The sequence below is a fragment of the Triticum dicoccoides genome, chromosome 7A (genome assembly GCF_002162155.2).
Source record: "Triticum dicoccoides isolate Atlit2015 ecotype Zavitan chromosome 7A, WEW_v2.0, whole genome shotgun sequence".
Lineage (NCBI taxonomy): Eukaryota > Viridiplantae > Streptophyta > Magnoliopsida > Poales > Poaceae > Triticum > Triticum dicoccoides.
Window position 1 is genome coordinate 269704835 of NC_041392.1, and position 6410 is coordinate 269711244.

Sequence of the window (6410 nt, forward strand, 5' to 3'; positions counted from 1 at the left end):
TAGCAAGAACCGTTTTACCTACCACTACTTCAGGATGCTGCTAACGCGACACTACGATCAGAGACCCTTTGACGAAACTGTGTGCGATGCATTAAACGCAATGGTGGTGTAAAAAACCGTAAAAAAGGTGCAAAATGTTTGCGATGACGGATGCATCAAACACAGTTTTGATTTTAGTTGCGTATGCGATGCAGGGCATACAGTTCAGTTCAATTAACTATTTGTGATCTAGAAGAAGAACAGAAACGGGCAGCCAGATGAAAGCGTGTGTGATATACAACATACAGTTCACTCGGATTAAATGTTTGTGATGAGGAGGAACAACAGAAACGGGCAGCTAGATAAAGGTGTGTGCGATTGAGGGTATACACTTCAGAAGGATTAACTGTTTGCGATTAGGAAGCAGAACAGAAACGGTTAGCCATATCAAAGTGTCTGCGATTGATGGCATACATTTCACTTGTATGAACTGTTTGCGATTAGCCACAACAAACAAAAACAGTTACACAGATGAATGTGTGTGTGCTAGACGGGCACACATTCTAATTAAAAGAATTGTGTGCAATGGTAATAACGAGCGCGCACGGTTGTTGGAACAAGACGTGTGCTGACATTGCCTATTGCGGTGCACCCTATGGTGCAAACGCCACGTACGCGGCCGAGAAAGTGTGCCCACGTTACGCCTTCCAGGAATAGTGCTGCCCTAGAACCGTCAATAAATTTTGAGCCTGCGCCCCGTCACATTACAAATTACCACCATGCTATATTTAATTGCAAACCTGTTCACACCGATGAAAACCTAAGCGGTTTCCCACTTAGGAGCGTATTAGTACTTGGTTATAAATACTACTGACTGCACATTCCTCCTCAACTCCTCATCCACAAAAACAAGTTAGTACCAAGTTATTCATCATCGTTCCCTTGCATCTGCCATGGCCAGCGTGAGTTCTGGGTCGAGAGATTGCCACCAAGGAGAGGCGAGCATGGAAGCGAAAGCACGAGAGATGTCCTGCCTCGTCGCAAAAGCAGCCGACATGTCCCGCCACGCGACCGTAGCAGCACAGAGGTTCCGCCATGCCGCCGAAGCAGCACAGAGGTCCCGCCGCAACGTTGATGCAGCAGAATGGTCCGGCCGCGCCGCGGAAGCAGAAGAGATGTCCCACCGCGTCGCGAATGTAGCAGAGATGTCCTCCCGCGCCGTGGCGGCCTGCGAAAATGTCTCGCGGGCAGGCGAGGACTCTTACAGGCTCATGCATGCGATCATCCATAGCCAGATGGATCAGATCTTCGGCTCGGCGAGGGTGCAAGACGACATGAAATTCTCATTTGAACAGGCTACTGGCGTCACTCGACAACTAAATGAGAGCAATGTGAAGCTTCGGGATGAGCGCGACCTCCTGAGGGCAAAGATCGTCGGAAGTGCGGAGCAGCGGTAGGAGACAACTGCCTTGTTGAAGAGGACCGGCATCATCGCTGAGAAACTTATGGACGAGAATGCCATGCCGCGCATCAAGCACAGAAGGCTAGTGGAGGAATCCGTGGATGCTCTCAAGCAAAATCTTGAGGACAAGAAAGAGCTCATCACCGCTCGCCGCAGAGACTAGTTCCCGCGGCCTGCAGCAACACATCAAGAAAGTAGAGATCAGCGAACCAGATCGTTGTCTTCCTTCTTTTACCCTTGTGTATTTCGTGCATTGCCGCATGTGGCTTTTTTAAATTATGTTCCTAAATATGTAAGACAATTATTATGCACTGTCATCGTCCTTATATTCATCAGTCTTGCTATAAGTCGCATTCGATGCTATATAGGTCCATCGGGTCTTACATCAAGATCCGTGCAAAACTTTGTTTTCAGATTTTTCTTTTCTCTCTCTTAAATCTCAATCCAGTGAGACATAGCCATGCTATGAAACAGGGGCTCGGGCGCCACTAATGGAGACGTTGGGAGGCAGGTGCACGGTGGATAGAGGTCAAAGGGCTCTCCTCCTGATGAGCACGCGCAGGGGTCTGATCGCACGCCTCCCGGACTCAAATAGCTACCCCACACGACACCTCCCAGCCTATAAAAAAGGGGACGCGTGGCGACACGTAATTGGTAAGTAGTATGCCCACGGTTTCAATAATACTTGTGTTTTTTATTTGTAACATGACATCACTTGTTCCAAAATGACTTTGCTGATTGTTAATGTGTGCGCCTTCGCAAATCGGACAGAAAAATTACCACAACATGTTGGTGCCATGTCATGACACCATGCCAAGTTTCATGATTTTCATGCGTGTTTTGGATTTACAGGAATTCAAATACCAAGTTTCTCAATATTTCCAGCCAAGCCACGATGCCCAGATGTTTCAATTACATTCCCATTTCTTGCATGGGACCTACAAATTCACCCAAGGACACACATGTTTTTTGTCAACCAACTTTGGTGCACTGGAGCATGTGCTTGTAGTTTAAATTTGAATTATGCACATTAAATGCCCAGAAATTCAATTAATGTATAAAAAAGGCCAAACGAACCCGGAATAATTCCAAAATTTAGCATGATACTTCTATTTGGTCTAATCTACCTGTGTAAAAAAATTAAGGCTGGAGAAGGCAGTTTATGTCGTTTTCGCACACGGAGGTGACACGTTCCCTCTCGGAACCACAAGCCTTCTTGAGAGAAGTTTCGGTTTGCAAGAAGCTTATACCAAAGCTTGTCCCAATTCAGCCAAAAAATTTACCACAACATGTTGGTGCCATGTCATGACACCATGCCAAGTTTCATGATTTTCAGGAGTGTTTTGGATTTACAGGAATTAAAAAAGCAAGTTTCTCAATATTTCCAGCCGAGCCACGATGCCCAGATGTTCGAATTTCATTCCCATTTCTTGCATGGGACCTAAAAATTCACCCAAGGACACACATATGATTTCTCAACCAACTTTGGTGCACTGGAGCATGTGCTTGTAGTTCAAATTTGAATCCTGCACATTAAATGCCCAGAAATTCAATTAATGTATAAAAAAGGCCAAATGAAACCCGGAATAATTCCAAAATTTAGCATGATACTTCTATTTGGTCTAATCTACCTGTGTAAAAAAAATTAAGGCGGGAGACGGCAGTGTATGTCGTTTCGCACATGGAGGTGACACGTTCCCTCTCGGAACCACGAGCCTTCTTGAGAGAAGCTCCGGTTTGCAAGAAGCTTATACCAAAGCTTGACCAATTCGGCTAAAAAAATTACCACAACATGTTGGTGCCATGTCATGACACCAGGCCAAGTTTCATGATTTTCAGGTGTGTTTTGGATTTATAGGAATTAAAAAACCAAGTTTCTCAATCTTTCCCGCCGAGCCACGACGCCCAGATGTTTGAATTTCATTCCCATTTCTTGCATGGGGCCTAGAAATTCACCCAAGGACACACATGTGATTTTTCAACCAACTTTGGTGCACTCGAGCATGTGCTTGTAGTTTAAATTTGAATTATGCACATTAAATGCCTAGAAATTCAATTAATGCATAAAAGGCCTAACGAACCCGGAATAATTCCAAAATTTAGCACGATACTTCCATTTCGTCTAGTCTACGTGTGTAAAAAATTAAGGTGAGAGAAGGCAGTGTACGTATGTTGTTTCACACACGGAGGTGACACGTTCCCTCTTGGAACCACAAGCCTTCTTGAGAGAAGCTCCGGTTTGCAAGGAGCTTGTACCAAAGCTTGTCCCAATTCGGCCAAAAAAATTACCACAGCATGTTGGTACCATGTCATGACACCATGCCAAGTTTCATGATTTTCAGCGTGTTTTGGATTTACATGAATTAAAAACCAAGTTTCTCAATCTTTCCGGCCGAGCCATGACGCCCAGATGTTTGAATTTCATTCCCATTTCTTGCATGGGACCTAGAAATTCACCCAAGGACACACATTTGATTCTTCAACCAACTTTGGTGCACCGGAGCATGTGCTTGTAGTTCAAATTTGAATTATGCACATTAAATGACCAGAAATTCAATTAATGTATAAGAAAGTCCAAATGAAACCCGGAATAATTCCAAAATTTAGCACGATACTCATATAGTTCTATGTTGCCTCTGTAAAAAAATCAAGGGGGGAGGCAGCGTATATCATTTCACACACAAAGGTGACATGTCCCCCCTCGGGAACCACGAGTCTTCTCGAGAGAAGCTCCAGTTTGCAAGAGGCTTATACCCAAAAACTTGTCCAAATGTGGCCAATTTTTTTACCACAGCATGTTGGTGCCATGAAATGACACCATGCCAAGTTTCATGATTTTTAGGCTAGTTTTGAATTTCTAGGAATTTTAAGACCAAGTTTCTCAATGTTCCCGACCGAGCCACGACAGCCAGATGTTTGAATTTCATTCCCATTTCTTGAATGGGACCTATAAATTCACCCAAAGACACACATGTGATTTTACAACAAACTTTGGTGCACTGGAGTATGTTCTTGTAGTTCAAATTTGAATTATGCACATTAAATGCTTAGAAACTCAATTAATCCATAAAAATGCAAAACGAACTCGGAATAATTCCAAATTTAAACACGACACTCATGTAGTTGCATGTTCACTGTACATAAATGTTCTAGCATACACTTCACCATCCTTTCCCTCTGTAACACCATTTTGTCTTTCAAAACATAATGAAAAAAATCAGGTATACCACAAATAGTTTACTAGAAAGAATCATGTGGGATGCGATATAAAATATCTTGGCGCACCGTCTTGACTGGCTTACGCAGGAAGCTTCGTCATCTACATTCCACCGCCCCTGCTTGAACCACACTTGCGCGCCAGTTTCTCGCGGCATCGAGCAAAAATTTTCTGCCACCGCAGAAATATCTATCTCCCCGCCGCTCCCTCCCACCAAAAGCCACATTTCCATTGTTCCTCCTTGATTTCCAAGTTCAAACCTTCACTGCTGCTTACTGGCAGCTCAGCCTCTTCATCGGCGTCCCTTCTTCTTGCAGCGCCGCTTCCTCGCCGGCTACCCTTCTTCTTGCAGTGCCGCCTCCTCGTCGGCGACCCTTCTTCTTGCAGCGCCGCCTCCTTGCCGGCGACCCTTCTTCTTGCTGCGCGGTCTCCTGGCCGCCGACCCTTCTTTTTGCTGCGCGGCCTCGTCAATATGGTCAGGTAATCCACACCCCACCCACACCATCGTCCTCCTTCCTGTCCCACATGCCCCGACCGACGGCGTGACACCTTCGACCAAAATCACTGTTCCCCTCCTCCAATTAAGCGCCACCCACAGCCATTTTGCACGAAGTATAACGTGGAGCTCAGTAGCATCTGGCAGCGGAGAAGTAAATCGTGGCCGCATGCGCGCACGAGGTCGCTATGGCTTCCATGCATGCCTACCGCCAGATCTGGGAGGAGCACCTCATCTTCGAGGCCACCGTCAACACCGCCACACGGTTGTCTTGGAAAAACGCTATAAGTCTAAGCATGTAAAAACATCAAAAATATACATTGGTCATCATTGATATTTTTGTGTAGAATCTAAATAGTCAACATGAATCTTCACCGTACCTGTATAGGCACATGCGAAGATTCATATTGCAGCCAAAAATCCTACACATATAGTTCAATGAAGACCAAGTGCTCGAGATAGTTTGAGAAGTAACATATTCAAGGTGGTAAACACCTTGTTCGCTTAGCAGTATGGGACTAAACTTAATTAGTTGCGGTGATACTTAGCAGCAACGAGTTTTGAAGAAAAATGCTGCTACTGAGTACTTTAGCAGTAGCGCATCCAGGAGAAGGGCGCTACTACTATATCTAGCCTGGAGGCAATGCCGTGGCAATTATAGTAGTAGCTCTTATTTCACCTAGAGCACTACTGCTATCGGGATGTTAGTAGCGCGGTTTCCTGGAGCTCACTACTGCTAATTAGCAGTAGTGTTTGTTTTTAAACCACGCCGCTGCTAAGATTCTGTGTATAAGGTTTTCCCTAGTAGTGATAATATCTTTGTGGAATAAAATTATGAATTTTAAACAACGTGAGCAAGAACATGTTGCACAATCTTGGGAAATAATCAAATTGATGCTTAAAAATTGTCCCACACATGGATTGAGCTTATGGATGATAGTGCAAATTTTTTATGCTGGACTAAACTTGTTTCAAGAGACCTTGTAGATTCAGCTGCATGTGGTACATTTATGGAGATCAAACTTCAAGAAGCTACAAAGTTTCTCGATAATATGACGGCAAATTATTCCCAATGGCACATCGAGCGCTCTCCAACTGGTATGAAGTTAAATTTTGTCGAGGAAATATCCTCCCTAAGTGATAAAGTTGATTCTACCATGTCCATGATTACTACTAAGAGTGCTCCTATTGATCCAAATGATGTTCCTCTATCTACTTTGATTGATAAAAATAATTGTGCTATTGATGTGAATTTT